At 34.0% G+C, this 18,537-nt stretch overlaps 1 long non-coding RNA gene and 2 pseudogenes across 1 annotated transcript; 1 reads left to right on the forward strand and 2 right to left on the reverse strand.

Moving 5' to 3' along the window:
* Positions 1-3,726: 3,726 nt before the first annotated feature.
* On the reverse strand, positions 3,727-8,714 carry LOC142529442 (topless-related protein 4-like; annotated as a pseudogene).
* A 1,308-nt stretch (positions 8,715-10,022) lies between these two features.
* LOC142529189 (uncharacterized) lies at positions 10,023-12,106 on the reverse strand. Its single transcript, XR_012815849.1, has 4 exons — positions 11,981-12,106; positions 10,713-10,890; positions 10,327-10,470; positions 10,023-10,192 (listed from the first exon to the last, which is right to left on the reverse strand). It is a non-coding gene; the product is annotated as an uncharacterized LOC142529189 (long non-coding RNA).
* A 4,244-nt stretch (positions 12,107-16,350) lies between these two features.
* LOC142529444 (uncharacterized) lies at positions 16,351-17,531 on the forward strand (annotated as a pseudogene).
* Positions 17,532-18,537: the final 1,006 nt, after the last annotated feature.

Below are 18,537 nucleotides of genomic sequence, written 5' to 3' on the forward strand. Positions count from 1 at the left end.
CAACGATTACAAAAGCTTTCAATATTTTACATGTCTTCATCTTGATCATCGGGTCCACCATCTTCCAGTCTTGATCTCCCACGATTACAAAAGCTTCCAATATTTGAATCTTTATATCCGTTGATTGTCACGTTAATATTCTTCTGACATTCGTACACTGTAAACTCTGAAATGCGGCATTCCACTACGAGTTGCAGTCTGCTTTGTACTATTGTCGGTTGAATGTCCTTTTCAACTGATGACGTGTATAGCTGAGTAGTCAGCTGATATGAAGACGCTGGTAAGCTCTCAACTGAATATGTCAACTGATCAGTTTCCAACTGATCAGTCAGTTGACTCTGTAAATTCAGTTCGGCTAATTTCAGTTGCCTTTAATAACATCCTCAAACATACAATGAAATGATTTTACCTCGGTTCTGATATCATTTTATCAAGGATAATCAATCATTTAAATCAGTGAGGGTATTTAGGATGCAAAATTTTTTAGGGATAGGGAGTTAGAATAAAAATAAGTTTGGGTTTGGGGATTTAAAACCAATTTTTCCTTGAAATAATGTCTTACCATCAAGTGTATATTTGAGTTCTTTATTTTTATATATTTTTTAAAAAAAACTGAAGGGTCGTATTTTGGGGAACAAAATAGTACTGCTATAGAATTAAGAACAATCACGTGAGTGATTTTATACCTAATATTATAGTATTGATAGATGGTATAGATTATTTGATTATGAAATATACATGTCACTGAAAAGCTATCCACTATATAAATAACTAATTCACCGCATTTATATTACAGAAAATCAGATTAAGCTATTCTTTCACATCATAGAAATGCTCATCTCAAATTATTCGATATATATTTGAATTATTCTAAACCTTAAAATTTATTTATAAAATCAAATTATTGAATTCCAGCACAAACTTACATATATATATATATATATGAGTGTGGATTTTATGTATAGATTTTTTAAAACAATATTCGGGAAAGGGAAAAAAAAAGCATTAAGTCATACTAGAGATATTAATAAATATTTTTGTGACAACAACAAAATAGCAAAGGAGTAAATAAATTGTTGGTATCCCGTGCGGCAATTTGAGATAATAATATGAAATTAAAGTATAAAAACCGGACATCGAGGAATGAAACTTTATTCTATTTTGTATTCACGATTTATACTCTCGTGTACAAGTTTTTCCCACGTCAACTGCTTACAAGATAAATCGTGTTTTATCACAACTAAAACTCCAATTTTTGCTACACTCCAGATTTTGCTATGGCAATGAGACAAATCCACCAAGTTCATTGGTGCTCCTCTTCCCAGCATTGTATCACCCTTCATTCCTTCAACATCTCGCACGTACACAGAACAATGCACAAGATGCAACCTCCGAAGCTCGACGCACTCCTTGCTCCACCGCACAACCGATGATCAAAAATTAACCGAACAAGCTCGACTGCACTCACTGTTGGATCTCGGTTTTCTACGTACCCAAACGCAGCGGAAGTTTAAAAATTTTATTTATTTTGACAATCAAAACATACTTTGTTTTGGGCGCTCGTATGATTTTAACAAAAACATTCATAGGGTGTCGAAATTTTATACCTTTGGTGATTAAATCACTGGACTCCAACTACTCCGGTATTAGCGGACGTAGCTCTTGATGTAAATCCCTACGAACGTTCTTCGATCTCCTAATCCGGTCCACGACTGGAATATTTGTTCCTCTTCTAAATTGCACTAGAAATTTAGAAGATGTTTTGCGTAGAGATTGAGCACGAAGAAAATTCGACTCAATACTATAAATCAGAATTTTCTTGCGAGAGAGATTTTTGACTGGGAGTCCCGTTTTTAATACTTGTGAAGATCTGAAATTAATGAAATCTCATTCCACTATTTTCGGATGCCCCTTCACGTAAAACAAGGATGAAAATCTTATTATTCTTTCTAACATTTAATTTACTTAATTAATTATATCAATTAAGTCAATCAAAGATCCAAAGAATATTTGCATGCCAAATTATGGTGATTCGATCTTTGTGCATAATTATAAAAGAATATCATGCATTGAATTTCTTTGTGTGCAAGTTTTAAATTATGATATCATAAATATTTTCATATTACATAAATCAATACCATATTTTATAAAACTTTTAATAGGCTATATTTTAACTCAATTAAAATATAATTATTAAACCTCATTTGAACTTTAATAAATTAGCATGATGGACTTATACTCTTACAAGCCCATGAACCATGCTCCCATTATATTAATATCATCATAATCCCGATCGACGATCCAACATCATCGATGTGACAATTTCAACTTGTTTGTTATTATGATGCACACTTTAATTTCGAGATCATCAATGTCTAAATAAGGCATGTGCATTCCCTTTGACTGTTTTTAGCAGTCATGCTCTCAAAAAAAAATTATATAAGCTTTTATAAACTTTATTTATAAGCTTATCGATTGATCATATCAAACTTATTTCTTATAAATTCAAGTCATTGAATTTATTATCTCAACGGGAACACGTAAACCAGTACTTGTGTGACCCTCAATGGTTCAGGGATACAGCTAGCCGTGGGTTCACAATTCTTTGTGATTCAGGACATATTCCTTTATTCGGGCTTACCCTTGTTAGCCCCATTCTTTTCATCAACACCTTGATTAAGAATGTCAGAACTCATTTCTGATTGCACCCATCGGATCATGGTAAGAGCGTCTAGTAGCATCGTCCCATGATCCCCTAGGTATCACTGATAGTGCCTGCAAGAACCAGTAGATTATGATTAACGTACAGTACGATCCCTTCATCTCATATATCCCGATCGAATCTGCAACCATTGGTTCATCGAGTGTTGCATATTAATTCGATAACTATGTGATACATATAAATAGTGGCATCGCATGTACCATTGGAGAACTCCTTCTCCAATGTACATCTCATACTCTGGCCAGAGATTCCACGCACTATTATTTCATCAGATCACATAGGATATCCACACCCGTAGGTGAGCGGTGAATCCCCGACTACAATGCACTGGCTCCTACATGTGTCGCAACTGTACCCAACCTCGCCACCTGATGACTCTCCTGGAGTCGGTAAACAAGTCAAAGCACAGGTCTAGCATATAGAGCCTCAGTGTTGTCCCGGATCGTAAGGACTAATGTTGTACAATCATAACCACGGACTTATCCTCTCGATGAATGATAACCACTTGGAAAGTCCGAGGGAGGGTTGTTCGGTATAATCATCATATGACTACCTATCTGTATGTTTGGACATCTCCATGCCCTTACCAAGAAATACGGTACACAACATCACAGATACTAGTCTCAAGCTCAAGCGACCTTTATCCATGTTTTAGGCGGCTGAATCGACTAGGAACAGATTAGATAATACAGTGTTTACAAATGAGTTTCAACATCGAATTACGATTCATTTGTATTAAAGTATAATCAAAGTCTTTATCTATGTTGTTCACATGAGTATACAGATAAAGAAATAACAAACCATGAAACATTAAATTATATTAAAATAAAGATTGTTTATTACAACTGAGTCAATAAATTCTCTAGCCAACAGTTGACTTGCAGGACATCTACTCTAACACTCACACCAGCAAAGACCTACAAATTAAATGAACCCCTGTCAGAGTTTATTTTACTCAAAAGTATTCAGTTATGATCCAACTTGAAAATGAATCATTCACTACCTTAAGTTGCTCGGCTTAGACCCGCACCATCATGACCTCGTGCCCGTGCAACGCCCCAGCTTTCTTTTGTTTCCAACGGCTCCAGCACGCACACTGCACCATCGGTGAGCCCAACAGCAAACTGGTTAGGCTCGAAAGGATGAGCAGCAACCAGCAGCGGATAAATTATCGAGCTGAAAAAATATCAAGATACCATCATGATTGGAATATAATGTGTTGTGCAAACTACGTGCATATGTTGTTCAAAAGTATTTATATGATATTTTATGTACCTCGGAGTCGGCAGCACTATATACGCGGTCGGATTGATCCGACACCTGATCTGCAGTGCTGGTGCAAAGAAGATACCCACACTTCCATCATCGAATGTTGCGTAAATAGACTGGCCATCGCAGGAAAATGTGGCATCTGTTATTGCAGAACTCGATTTCTCCGGGAACCACTGCACAAACCAGCTTCTGGTGAGCTTGTGATGCGTATTCTATTAGGCCTGAATCGAAATTCTCGACTGTGTGCACATTTTTGCACAGTTATATTTACATAATTTTCAATATAGTGAATATTAATTTTCTGTCCGTGGTTTTTTACCCGTCTGGCCTTGGTATTTAGAAAATTAAGCAATCAGCAAGCCAAAAATCGTAAAAAACTAGAAGAAAATGTGGGTGCATGCAACCTTCGTGCATAATTTGTGAATATGGAATTTTGCATCTATTTTAGTTTCTAAAAGTTTAGTTTTAGTATCCATTTTTCTGACCCACTAACAATAATCTAACATATTTTAACCCAGATCATGAGAAATTTTAGTACAAAAGAAGGTAAAGAATTAAAGTATAGAAGGCTCCCTCGTACCTGGTTGATGCGTTCGAGCCTAAACGCGTTGTACATGGTGATCAGCATCCTGTGAAAGACTAAGATGTGAGTCTTGTCCGGATGAAACTGCAGTCGGCTCTGTGCATTAGGATTCGATGTGCACTCTGGAGCAATTGGCAATGGTTTGCTTGCCTTCTTTTTCCATTCACTGGTACTCCAAAAGCAAAGCTGGAAATAATAGAAGGCGCAAGGTTACATGGATCGTTTCGTGCAACAAAAAAGCAATAAAACAAACCTTGGCGTCATCTCCTAAGGACACGAGGATGTCTAGAGCAGTAGAGAACGCAAGGGAAGTAACTCTCTTGTAATGGCCATTCAGTGTGGCTATCAACTGTACATATAACACAATTAACACTTTCGGTGAGCAAATTTGAGTTAAAAGATATATAGCATCCAGAGCACTCGAGTTTCATTTCAATGGTGAACCTCATCCGTTCGAATATTGTATATCAGTATGGCGGCATCCTCCCTTCCGATAGCGAGAACATTGTTGTCCGGAGGGAAAAAGGCAAGAGAAGTAGCCGCAGGAGGAGGGGTCATAAAAGTACTCACCCTCTGCATAAAACGACCAGTGAAAAACTTTTTACCACAAGGCGTACTATTATATGAAACAAGAAAGAAAAAACTACACTGGCTTTACCGTGAATGTCGTCGTATTGAAAAGGGAAATCTTTCCTCCCGATGAGGACGTAAGGTACATGTCATTCTTCGAAAGTGCAAAGCAAGGAACCCGGACTACCTCTAGGTTCATGGCGCTAATGTCGTTTGTCATTAACGCTCCCCCAGAAGGTTGCCAAAGTTCAGGTACGACGCTGGTGGTCACCTAGACAAAAAACAAGGATGAATCGGTTAAATATGAATTAGAACAACGAGGTAATTAAGGAACGACCTTTGTAGAAAACTAGAATTCGAACCATTCCATCCATGTTCCTGTCGTTTCTTCTCCATTTCCATAGTTTGTGGATTGCATTGCATGTTAGAGCCAGTATGCAACCCCCGGAATTTGTATAAACCATCCCCATAATCTATAGCAATTGCAAATGAGAATAATAACTGTAAAAAATTAGAACAAGATCTGATTTTTTTTAGCAAATGCAGCTTACCCTCACTGGCAACAAACGATCAGGGAGCTTCAAGGAACGAAGTTGAGATCGTTCGTTGATCTCAATTGGCCCGGAAATCTTGGACTTCCCCGTGGCATCTACTTTATCCTATATATATGGCCAAAAATGAACACTTCTCAGGTCTTTTGACCATCAAACAAATGAAGTACACGCTTCTCCTAACATGGAAAACTCATTGTTCAGTACCAGTAAAAAAAGAGTCGGCGCATTTTGTGCGGCAGTGTTAGACGGCCCAGCTCCGGAATTGGAAGGACCCAGAGGAACAATCAAAGGTGCCTGCATAACAAACATTGGACATATGCATACATGCATATACAACGTGCAAATTATCACAATGCTCCATTTCAAAAAATCTTTATTTTGTTTACCTTTGAAGATGTGCCAGTATATTGATCTCTAATGATGCTCAACATTTGACTACCGGCAGCATTGGAAAGTATTTTAACACTGTTGTCATTTGTTGATACGGCAAGCAGTGTTCCCAACTTGTTAAACCGAATGCTAGGGGAAGCCTGGAAAAGAAACATATTCTTACTCTCAAATTTTTTTGAGTTAAATTACAAGATTTCTAATATATTTGTTACCGGTAAACCACCGTCTGCATCAACAGCGCACAAGAGGTTGATGCTGTCCATGTCCCAGTACTTGATGGCAAATTCGTCTCCAGCAGCTAAGAACCGGTTCTTTGCGGTGTCGAAATGCCCCTTTTCAAGGACAGTTTGTTGCCCTAGCCCGAGATACGTCCTTTTCAGCGTTCCTTCGGTGTCATTCCACTCCACCATGTGCGATTCGCCATCTCTATTAGTCCCAGCACGAGAATAACCTACGGATGGAAATATAAAATAACAAGCAGCAAAATACAGGTAAGGCGATCAAGAAATTTATCAAAAATGCAGAACCCTTAATTTCACCTTGTCCCATCAGCACTATAAGTCATAATAGAACAAGAACGACCAGGAGCCTCATAATCAACTCTTTCACCCCCATCGTCATACAACCATGCCTTGATATTTCCATCGACATCAGTCGAAAAGATGAACTGAAACAATTAAATTCAGTTACCGTGATCTTCAAAAATGTTTGCAAATCATCTGAACCACTTTGTACATGTTGGAAAAGGCCAATGGTGAGTACTTACATCAATATCACCCTTAGTATGTGGACACACAGAATAGACAGGCGAATTATGTCCATCGAAAATATGCTGTCTAGTACCAGTCTCTGCATCCCAAACCTAAACAAAAAACAATATGGGAGTTCTACAGAAAGCCTAGTATTCTCGACATTTCGTGCTATAAAAGTGCAAATGATGTGCAATCCACGTGCATCAAGTTGTTTTCTTTAAAATTACCAACCTTGACTGTTTTATCGTCTCCACATGTTATGAACAACAGTTGTTTGTTCCGACGATAGAAAGCTAGATCGTTGACACTTCCGACATGTGCCTCAACCTAAAATGACAGCAAAAAAATGGTTTACCAAATATAATTGTCTTGCACATACATATTTTGAAATGTCCAAAACAAACCTCAAGATGGTTTCTTAAGTCATCACCACCATGGTAGGAAACCAACTGAACCATGTGCTTCGAGTATGCAACTCCTGGATCATATTTGTTATAAGAATAATGTCATTACTCAGGAATTTATAGTTCAAAGCTTCAATGTATTTTTAACTCCCACATCATGCTCAATTATTTCTCTTTACGAACGTCGACACGAGGAAAATATTAGAAACCAATAACAACACGTACCAAATCCGTTTCCGTTGGGACTCCACCTAACACAAGTCACCGATGCACTGTATTCATTTGCTAACGAAGCCTAGAAATAAAATCCAGGATACAAAATTAGCCAGAATATTTCAAGAATAAAAATAAAGTTTCTCTAGAAAATGTGTGCAAATATACACATATACAAGCATACCTGTAGTTGCAAAGAGCAAGAACCCATGTCCCAAACTTTAAAATTTCTAGAGGCGAGCATCCTCGCACAACCAACTTCCCACACAGAAACGTCACCGGTGATCGTTCCCACTGAAAAGGAAAGTAAATATTTGTGCAGATAAACATGTTGTCATTTCTCTTTAGCCATATTTAAAGCGAAAAAACTAAAAAACTTAACTATTCAAGAAATTCATACAAATATGGACAGCTTACCAAGAAGAAAAGTCTGCTGAACTGAATGGAAATCCATGCTCTTCACAGCTGAGCCTTGACTCAGATTTGCCACAACAGTCTTCGGCAAGTCATCAGATGAGTGCAAGGGTTGTTCATTACTTGGCCCCGCTTCATTGATTTGCATGTGCAAGGGTACTTGTGCATCACTCAACCCCGCTTCATCAGTTCGCGTGTGCGAGGGTTGTGCATTACTCGGACCCGCCTCATCTATTTGCATGTTGCTGTCCTGAAAACAATATAACCGTGATTGTAAGTAGATATGACTAGCTAATAAGAGCATCACAAGATAGGAAATAAGTGAGCCTTAAATAATATAAAATTATCTTCTACGGGATCAATGCATTAGCCGTAGAAGACAACGCCTGAGCAACGTTCACCTGTCCGCAAGTATGGTCCTCTAAGAGAGATCTCATATAAGGATTAGGCCTTGGATTGTTGCAGAGATGATGCTGCCAGTTCAACCTGCATCAATCCGAGCATAAGTATACGCTAAGCATTCAGATATATATGTATCCAAAAACACTAAAAAAAGGTTGATTTGATTGTCATTTTCTTGACATATTACCCCTGGTTGATCAAAGTTCTCAACCTCGCGTTTTGAAAAGATGGAAACTGAAGCTTCTCCCGAAAGACAGGGTTCGCCTCAATCAATCGCCTTAGTTGAATAAACAAAACAATCCTAGCTGACTTGGCATCTCTATACCTACAAAGCTTGTCGACCTCCCTGCAGTTGAGAATTGTTTCATTATCAGCAGAAAGATGTAATAAAGGTTGATCTTGAAAATAAAATAAGATTAGGGAATCATTTTTTGCCATTCCAGTTATTAAATCCAAAAGAATTATTTGTAGATTGTAGTAATAATGCATATGATTTTATCAAAAGCAAGTAAACTCCAATCAAGAAAAGTTTCATGATTACAAATTTTACATATACTAAAATTTAGTGATGGAAATATGTTGCATGATCGCTAATTAAGTGACAAAACACATAATATAGCAATGAATTTATAATGTCTGTCGCCAATAGACTTGACAAATACAATAGCCTATTTAACATCACCGAAGTGCTAACGTAGCTTATGTCACATCAAACACATCAACAATGCAAATATTTATGGTCGTCATTGATTAGCCACAAAACTCAAACTTCTGTCACTAATTTATTTTGGATTTAAACACGATACAACTATTTCCATCGCAATTAACTATGGATATACAAGTTCTGTCGCTTATTTTATTTTATTATACTAAAAATTAATGAGAAATATGTTACATTATCGCTAATTAAACAACAATTAATACATGTAGTCCATTAATATAGTGATGGATTTATTATGTTCTTTGCCAATAGACTTGACAAAGAATTTACGGCAGTTTGTAAATTTCTATAATCATTTAACGACGTCACAAATATTTCCGTCGCAATTAATTATGGATACATAAGTTCCGTCGCTAATATTTTTTATATAATACTTAAAAATTCGTGATGGAAATATGTTACATTGTCGCTAATTAATTAAGCGACAAATAGATACAGTCCATTAATGTAGCGATGGATTTATAATATCCGTTGCCGATAGACTAAACAAATGCAATAGCCTATTTAACGTCTTAGTCTCTGCTAATATATATTTTTATTTTCAATTTTAGTCATTTTTTACCGAAATACTAGCGTGGCATGTGCCTCGTCAGACATATCAGCAATGTAAATTTTTATAGAGTTAAAAACATACAACTTTATTTTAAAAACGTTTCTTCACTTGAAAAAAAACACAATAACTGTCATCAGCGACAGTACCTCATGTTGAAGAATACACACAACGAAAGGCGCATGCAAGAACATTCATCATCAACAAGTATATGTATTATATACGTTGAAGAACTTATATATACCTAAAGTTGTTCAAAGTCAAAAGCATAGTCATGTCCTTGTATAGATTCTCATCCAATGCTTGAAACACTTTTAAATCTTTTGTAAGAATCTCAATAGCTGCATCCTTGTCGTGCCTATGATAACCAAAAAGAAGATCATCACACCAAAAAAAAAATTTTAAAAAACTCGCTAGTGATTGAATTTTATCACGACAAAACAAGAAAAACCAAGCAAAGCTTACTTATCAAGGGCCTCGAGATACTTATGTTTTCGGATCTCGAAGAAAATCTTCGTAGAGTGACGATTTTCATCCACCCTTGTAAACGATGACAAGTAACTTTCGACCTCGTCCCATTCTCCATTATTGATTTTCTCCTCGAAGTACCTCATGTTGAAGAATAAGCCTGATTCCTTCTCCAACCTCCAATCATTAACAAAAATGTAAGTACAATAATTAACCACAAAAAAATGGAAATCCCTTTATCATTTAAAAGTTAACACGAATTTTTAAACATCAAAAAATCTAAGATAACACGGAAAAAAGAAAAATGTTACATGCGTGCAGTCATCTTCAAGTTCCCCTCGTCCAGAAACTGAAGCAGCAAGAAAACCATCTCTCTGTTAACTGAAGCCGCCATTTTTTCGTATAAGTAAACAACTCCCGAAGCCTAGAATTTCACAGATCTCAGAACTTCAACACTTCGAAATCAAGGAGAATTAACATGCAGGTTAAAAAAAATTCCAATAACTTTTTCCAAGAAATGACAGATTCTTTTTGTAAGGATTCAATGAAACCTGACATATAGATCCAAACAGAGAGAAAAAAAAAACAGATCGGACGTGAAAAAGCACATACAAGAACATGATAGAACAAAATCGAACATGAACAAAACAGGCAAAAAGAACATACGTACATTCATGAACACGGGCAGTAATTTTACCTCGGAATTCCCGAAAGTGAGCAGAAGATAGGTGCAGATCGAGAATTTTCAGGGTTTTTTTCTTAGATTTTATCTCCGCAAAAGCTAGCTTCTCTAAATTCTGTGCGGCTATTTCTCTTGTGCGAAGGGGTTTTATATAGTAGTCAGAGGTCCTTACTCCGGGGTGTGTCAGAAAAAGCTGTCCTTTGAAAAAGAAAATTGTAATAAGTCCACGTACTTATTGATAAATGATAAGGTAAGTACACTTTCTTGAAATAATAATAATCTGAAAATATAAATTATAATACATGATATGATTGTATAATCGTTGTAATATTTCAAATTTTTGATTTAGAAAATTTAATATTGCATGCTTGAAATTATAAATGGAAAATGGTTGATTTATTACTTTTTTTATAAAAAAAAAGTATGGGACTTGTATTTGATTTTTGTAGAGAGAAACCTCCAATCGAAAAAATGAGTAGGGACACAAATAATTACTATTATAAGATTATTTAATTTCAAATTTATTTACTTTTTTGTTCTAAATATTTTAAAGTCCACGTAAATTGAAGGAGATTCACTTTTAAAAGCTATTCACTATAAATAATTCACTCCACTTGTATTATATAATAAAATCTGCTTCCTATGGATTTCAACATGTAAATTTATTCAATATTTGAATTATTTAAAATATTTAAATTTATTTCTAAAATCAAATCATTGAATTACAGCACAAACTTACGTATATATTTAAATCAGTGTGGATTTTATGTATAGCTTTTTAAATTCGCTTTTCATGGATCGATTCATGCAATCTAGCAAAACTTTGAAATATAAATTAATGGTTGAGATTTTGAAAATTATATTTGGCATCCTTCGTTGAATGACTATTAATGCATTTTACCAAACATTTAACAAAGTATAAAACCACCAAAAAACAATTCAGGAAAATCCTACGCTGTTAAATTCACCTATTTCTCATAAATACTCCACCCCTTCAAAATCCAAGAAAATTCACATGCAAGTTAAATCATAAAATAAGGAATTTTTGTTTGAAAAAATGAGAGATTTTTTTAATTTTTGCTAGATAAATCGAATCCGTCTGCATCATTTAACGTGCAGATCTGAACGGATAGAGCAAAAAAAATGAAAGATCGAATATTTAAGAATCACATGCAAAGACTTGACAGAACAAAACTGACCACAAACCCTTCTAACAAACAGGCAAAAGGGAAAAAAAACAGGTACATATATACTTTCATCCATGCACACGGGCAACATTTCACCTCGGAATTTCCGAATTGGAGTGAAAGATATGTGAAGATCGAGCTTTTCTGGGTATTTTTTTTCGGGGGGGGGGGGGGGGTTTTCTTTTCTGCAAATGCTGGTTTTTTTTCTAAATTCTGCGTGCTGTTTCTTCCATCTTTAGGGGGTTTTTAAAGTAGTGAGAGATCTCGGTGTGTGTGTGAAAACGGTATCCTCTCAAAAAGAGAGTCAACCAATTTGTCAATCTGACACTCTTTTTCTCCTGCAAATTAATTAAAGTCAGTAAAAGTAATTGGACTTATTGATAAGTAGATCTGGAGATTGTGATAAGAAGGATGCTTAGATAAGTAGTCGCGCTTGTAAGCGGCTGACTTTGAGTCCATTTGAGACTATTTTCTTTAAAAGTATTGTTTGGTAACAAAAAAAATTTATAAAGAATAAAATTAAATGTTAGAATTTTTCGTTTTCCTGTTTTTATTTCTATTTTATAAATAATAATATTTATTTAACGTTAAAATTGATTCTTCTTTTTAATAGATTCATTTTAAAAAGTTATACTTATTTAAATTCATTTTAAATTTACGACTTCTAGAAATAAGTGCATGGGGTGGGTTGGTACTGTAATATTATAATAATAAATATGAGAAAGGTATAATTATACGTAAAGAATATGATTTGTGTGATATTTTATATTTTATATTTTCAATTTAAAAGTTCTGATATTGTATGGTTGAAAATTGAAACTAGTGGAAAATGATTGGTTCATTTTTTTTAACCTCCAATAAAAAATTCTATCAAACTAACATTTTTATAATAAAAAAAATCATGAGTAGCGATTAATATTTTGATTGATTATTTAGTTTTAAATTTTGATTATCATGCATTTCATATTGTTTACCAAATATGTTGGGTTATTTTTGAGTAATGTCTATATCGAATTATTCGATATTTGATCATTGTGGGAGCCCTTGCTCCTGATTAATATTTAATGGCCAAACAACCAGGATTTATTAATGTAAACAGCGAAAGCGATTTAAACTTTTTTATTTTGGGCCTACAGAAATTTCGATATAACATATTCGTAAATAGGACATCCCAAAAAAAATCAAAACATCACAATAATCACTACAACAAAAACGGCATACGACAACGGATTTTCAAAGTTTAGTGTTGGTGGACTAACTTTGATATTTTTAGCTTTCTTATTTTTTCCAATGTCATCACGTCAACAGCTGGACCAGATAGACAAAATGAAAAATTAGTGTATCAAAACAAAACTTTGAAATTTTAATATATCGAAACCCAAAATTAGGAAACTTTATGAGTCAAAAAAATCCACTTATTCATTATACTAAATATTTAAAAGTGACCAGCTAGATACTTCACCAAAAATTAAACATAGTTAAGAAAATAGCTTATTTTATACAAATTGTTAAGTCCCAAAAACCACTTCTAATTAAAATCATTTAAAGTTATTTCTGTAAAATATTTATAAAAAAAATTGAACTTTAAGAGCACAGAGAGAGCACGTACGTTTTGTTCAACTTTCCTCAGATAGAGTTCACACGAGTCCTGGCACAGATGTGGATGGATCCAGCACCAATCTGGCACCGATGTCACGCTTGCTCTGCGAGTCTTTTTTTTCCGAAAAGGTCAAATATAAACTTTTTCGTGTCATTTCTCAATTTTCCCAGCTCCGACATGTCTTTCCAGGGTCCGACATGTCTTTGAGTATATCAGGACAAGTCTCAAATAATTTAGTTGTGTATTGTACATTTGTTTTGTGGATGTGGTAATCTTACTAGTATTATGATGCAAGATACAATATTTTGATGTAATATAATCTTATGTATATCTGAAACATAAAAAATTTATATATATTTATTTTTTTAGTTTAAGTTTTATTAAATATGTAAGTTTCATAATAATTTGTATGAAAATATATGTTGTTATATAACTGTAATTTTTTGATAATTTTACAGGTTCGATTAAATAAAAAAATCTTTATATTTGGAAATAGGAATGAGATGATTCTTGAATATATAGTAAGTTGATTCAATGTCTAAAATATTGATGAGAATTTGAGATAAAAATATTTTCACAAATGAGATCAAATTAAAGCGACATGTGAAAGTTGTATATATAGATGGAATTGTGGTTTGACCATGCATGGGTATTTTGACAACATCTCTCAAAATACTTGTAAAATTTTACCACGGTTTAGACAATTCAATTATCTACGACTTTTATTTTATACATATACATATAAATAGGGGTGAATTGTGATGATTACGGGTATCCCGCATTCAATTAACAAAACTGTGAGTTTATAATTTTCTCTCTTTATCTATTCACTTAAATAAAATTATCATGTTAATTACACATTCAAAATTTTTCAAGCTAAGCTAAAGTTCTAAATTCAGATATGCAAATGTGAAATTACCATAAATAAATATTAAATACCATAAAATACATATTATTATTTTTTATTTAAGCATTATTATAACGTAATTATAAAGGAGAGTTTTGATTTTTTTTTAGTGTTACACCAAATTTTTGTATCATTTAATTATTAACTTGCTTTTATCAGTCGTTGAACTTTGATCTATTATATATGAATTATATCGTAACATTAAATTCTTTGTATCATTTAAATATTTTCTTTGTTTTATCAGCTGTTTAAAGTGAGAACTTTGATTTGATGTTTATAATTATAAACTCAATAAATACTTGATAACATTTATATGTTTTGGTATTTATAATATTAATAATTATAAAATATTATATAACAAAATATAAGTAATGATTATTTAATATATTAGAACCATTTATCAAGTAGATTCAAATCAAGTTCATTCATATTAACTTTACTAAAATACTAAGAGCGGATCCTCTAATATCGACTATTTAATTTAAAATTTGAACATATAATAATCATCATCTAAGACTCAAATAATTAAAACCTAAAAAAAGATATCATAACGAACTTGTTATTTCCTCAATATTTCTGTGAATACGACACTCATACTCACGAAGTTGTATTACTTTTGGACAACTTTCTCATGGATGTGCAATCATCAAAGTTATAGCAGTATCCTTCTGTTTTTGGCTCGTGCCATTAAAAAAAAGTAGAAGTCTCCCTGAAAATATAAAATAAAAAAAAATGGATAAAGATCGCGGGCCCAGATAAATTATATTTGATTTAAATAAACTTTGGTGGTAATTATAGTATTTTCAAATTTTTAGATCCTAATTAAGGTCATTAATCATCTTAAAAGTGGACGGGCTTCTATCCAAAGTAGGACGGGCTCCTATCATCATATTTTTGTAATGAATTTACAAGTTATTTTGAAAATAACAAGGGTTTGAATAGGGATTTTTAAAAAAAAAAAATTTAAGAACGAGAACACGTAGCTGGATAAGAGATGGATTAATAACTAATAAATCATCATCCTGCGTTTGGTTAGAATATTGTATGTTTTGTGTTATCCTATTGGCTCCCATTTGGGCCCGCACTGTGCTGACAAATTGTAATAAACTTTGTGCATGTTTATGATTAGAATAGTTTATTACAATTATACCATCACGTAATTGTTTATAGTTTTTCAACAAAATAAATTAAGATTGAAAGGAAAAAGTGATAAATTAAAGACAAAAGAAAATGGGTTTTCAAAATACTAAAAATAGAGATTTTTTAAGCTTGACAATATATAACGTCAAAATGTACACATTTTTAAAACGGTTTAATAATAAAACAGTAATAAAAAAATAATAACAACATATTAAGAATTAAAATAATAGTAATAAATAATATATACGTGATAAAAATGGTAATATTATTTTATTTAGTATGTTTGTAAATATTTAATTATTATCCAATTAATGTAAAAATATGTTATTAATTTGGTCTTTATAAGGCTTTAGTGATTGTACGGGTATTTTGGTAATGGTAATACAATACACAAAATTAATCTATTGTTTTAAAATCATACCAAACGTCGTATATTTTATCATCCTACATTATTTATCGTCAACTTTCTTTTCTTTATCACTTTGATTATACATCTTCACTTATCACATAATATATGAATCAAACGAAGCCTTAAAGTACACCGATCTATCATTTAGAATCTTTGGTACAGTCAAATTACACGACCAAAGGCACCCAACCAGAACTAGGCGCAAATATAATTTATTTAAAAATATTTAATCAAATGAATTTATGTTTTTCCCAAAGTTACACTTTTCAATCAAACTAATCAATAGTATTTTGAAAATGAAATATTTATTTTCGACCAAATAAGTTTTACTATGAAAATTACAAGTCGAAAAGTTTATATAAAAGATCACTTACCCAAATATTATATATATATATTGACACGCCAATATATATTTGTTGGAAACAGAAGCCGTGTACGACGTAATGAGAGCTACAGGAAATGAATGTGCTACGGAGATCCCGGACGTGTGCCGGGGTCGTCCGCATGGGATCGCGTGCATGCCGGATAAAGACAACGTCTTTCATGTCGTGTCATTGTCGTTCGGTGCGTTGTCGGATGACACGGCGTTCCCGACTTGCGACCCGACCCGTTCTTTCATCTCCCATTCCATCACCAAGCTCCCACACCTTCGGACCCTATTCTTTTACCGTGGCTTTACGAATAACCCTCAGCCAATCCCACCTTTTTTGGGCTTGTTGGGCTCCCATTTGCGAACTTTGGTTCTCGGGGAAAATGGACCATTGGATCACCGGTCTAAGGTCGTTAGATTTGAGTGGTAACAGATTCTCCGGTTCAATTCCTGATATTTCTTTTCAAAAACTAAGCATACTAGACCTTAACCAATATCATCTCACAGGTTCCTCCTACCTACACAACTTTTGAGCTGCGATTCTCTCCTAAAGGTAGATTTAAGTCGTAACCGAATTTCGGATCCGATACCGAATCTAAACGGTTTGGAAGACCTTATCCTTTTGGATTTGAGTTACAACATTATATAAATCTATTCACATATCCTCTCAAGAATCTCAACTCCCTCCAAGCTCTAATCCTCAATGGCAACCCCTCAACGATCCCGGAAAACGCTTTAGAGGGATTGAATAGTTTGATGATCTTAGGTTTATCGAACATGAACTTAGAAGGGTCGATACCGGAGTCGATAGATAAACCAACGGAACTTTGCGTGTTGCATCTTAATGGCAGCCGACTAAACCGAACAATACCGGCAAATATCGAGAATTTGAATGGTTTAAGTGAGCTCAGGCTAGACAATAACAGACTGTTAGGGCCCTATCCCAAGAGAAATGGTTTGGAGAATGAGAAGAAAATTAAGGCTTAACAATAATTTGGGACTATGCTATGATAAAAAAAAGGTGGGCTAGGAAATGATTTGGACACATTGTCTGATGCAGGCATTGGCCATTGTGAGACACCGGAACTCGGGCCGACAAATACTCTGCAACATATGTTGAAATCAAACTCCAAATCAAGCGCTACGATTCACAAAATTACAACTTCCAGAAGTTTTTCTTGGGTGGACTGCTATTTTTTGGTCTGTTTTATGGATATGTGATCAAAGATTTTCTTGAAAATCGAGTGTGATATTGTTGTAAATATAGAGTTATTTGTGAGTAGATGGTAAATTATGGAAATATTTTTCAATTAGGCTGTGCTACTTGTTTAATCATCTCCAAGAATAATAGAACTAAAAGTCTGTTAATTCTCAATAGCTTTAGTCTGTTATTGTTTTAGTGCTACGTCTTCTGTTTGTTAGGTGAGTTTTTAATGGAGGTGGGGCTCACGCGTAATTTAAAAATGTTTTCTCACATATCCCACATCGGAAAATCCTCAAAGTTGGTTCAAGAAATTTGTTATAAATTGAGCCTTCCTTGTTTGCATTTAGTATCCCAAAATCAAAAGTTTTTCAGCTTTGATAAAAAGAGAGTGCATAGAAAAAGAAGTGAATTTTTTCTTGAGTGCGGGAATTTTCTTGTGTGAGTTAGAGAAATTATTTTCTCGGTATACACGGGTTTGGGAGTGTGAGGAAATATTGAGTGTATTGGTGTATACACTTGTTGTAATATTTCTTCCAGTTATAAAAGTTGCAGTACTCCGTGGACGTAACCTATTTTGGGTGAACCACGTAAATCTTTGTGTTCTTGTTGATTATTTTATTCCGCATTTTTTTCGGTACTATATTATCATCGTGATCGGCATCACTTCGGGGTAATTTCCCAACACTGTTGTACTCTAATTACATTATATTCAATTGACTAAATACGCAACAAATTAAAAAAAAATAAAATTTAATGTGAAATTCTATGATCTTATACCTCGATTTATTCTCGGATTATTTCCGCGGTTAAACCGTCTATATAAGTCATCAAGGGAGTTGATTTGAGTGCATTGACTTTCGTAAGCCTAACTAAACCGCCTCTCTAATCTCATTGCAGTTGCCCATTGAAGTAAGCACACCATTAAGAGAAAATAGTCAAAATGTCCTTTTAGTTCTCCTATTCAGTATTGGTCAATAAATATTCAAATTTGAGTTTGATAATGTTAGCTTTTTGGTTTTCGCC

Source organism: Primulina tabacum, chromosome 16 (assembly GCF_025594145.1).
Source record: "Primulina tabacum isolate GXHZ01 chromosome 16, ASM2559414v2, whole genome shotgun sequence".
In the NCBI taxonomy this organism is placed as follows: Eukaryota; Viridiplantae; Streptophyta; class Magnoliopsida; order Lamiales; family Gesneriaceae; genus Primulina; species Primulina tabacum.